This window comes from Euprymna scolopes, chromosome 5 (assembly GCF_053919585.1).
Source record: "Euprymna scolopes isolate OS-2025 chromosome 5, ASM5391958v1, whole genome shotgun sequence".
Classification (NCBI taxonomy): Eukaryota; Metazoa; Mollusca; class Cephalopoda; order Sepiida; family Sepiolidae; genus Euprymna; species Euprymna scolopes.
Window position 1 is genome coordinate 108,746,551 of NC_136486.1, and position 1,116 is coordinate 108,747,666.

The window sequence follows — 1,116 nt, forward strand, 5'->3', positions numbered from 1 at the left end:
AATGCCCTGCACATTATGGACAAGTTTCAGAAAAATGTAATGGATAGGTAAAAATTTATGGGGCAAAAAGTGTAATTTTTTGCAATTTTCGTACATTTTCGACCCCTGATGAGTCACTTTGAATGCAGAATACCAGTGACAATGGACAAACAGTGCAGCTTCACACCTTAACACGTATATATTTACATTCAGCAACATGGGAAACCACTATATAGATATATCAAGTTTTTGTTGAGAAATATGAGAAACACGCCAGAAAAAAAAGGCGTTTTCAGCACAAAAAAATCCCCGAGGGACACAAACCAGACTTTTGCCAGGGTCACCCATACTGAATTTATATGAAGAACATTGCTCTCTTCATTTTGGGCAAGTTTCAGACAAATCTAATGGATGGATCATATGTTACGAAACAAAAAGTGTCATTTTTGGCCATTTTTGACCCATTGTGAGCCCCTGCAAGCAAAACAGGGTTTTTTGCAAAAAGAAAAAAAAATTCTTTTTTACTATGCACATTTATATATTAAAATATAATTTGTGACAAAATTTCAGGAAAAACTAATGGACGGTTATCCATCAATCATCCGGACTAACGGACAGACATGTTACTCCATACCCCTTGCTTAAAAAAAAAAATAAAATGTAAATGTGTTACACACCGACCGATGGAGTGACTTGCATGAGACTAAAAATGCCTTAGCATGGAAGGGTTTCCCCTTCCATTGCCAAGAAAAAGTTACAAATGTAAGTACAGCATCTGTTAAGAAGCTATACTACACTTTGATCTTAGCCATGTGGCAAAGGAAAAGTTACAAACATAAGTACAGTATGTAGTAAGAACAGATACTACACCATGATCTTGGTCAAAAGGCCAAGAAAAGCGGTATTTATTTGCCCCAACCGAGCAAATTAGGCACAAGGCCGATTTTAATGTGATAAGTAAAGTGGGAGTGGGGACCAAACCCCCGGGGAGTAGGGGAGCTGGATAGTGACAATTGGTATGAAGGGTTTCCCCCACATTGACCAAGGTCTTATATGTGAGGACTGTGTTTATTTGCTCCCTCACCGAGCAAATTAGGCACAAGGCCGTTTTTTAATGTGGAGAGAGGGCCAGGGGGA

The 1,116-nt window shown here is 38.7% G+C and overlaps 1 pseudogene; it reads right to left on the reverse strand.

The window, feature by feature from the left end:
* Positions 1 to 662: 662 nt before the first annotated feature.
* On the reverse strand, positions 663 to 882 carry LOC145277236 (U2 spliceosomal RNA; annotated as a pseudogene).
* Between the last annotated feature and the right edge of the window lie 234 nt (positions 883 to 1,116).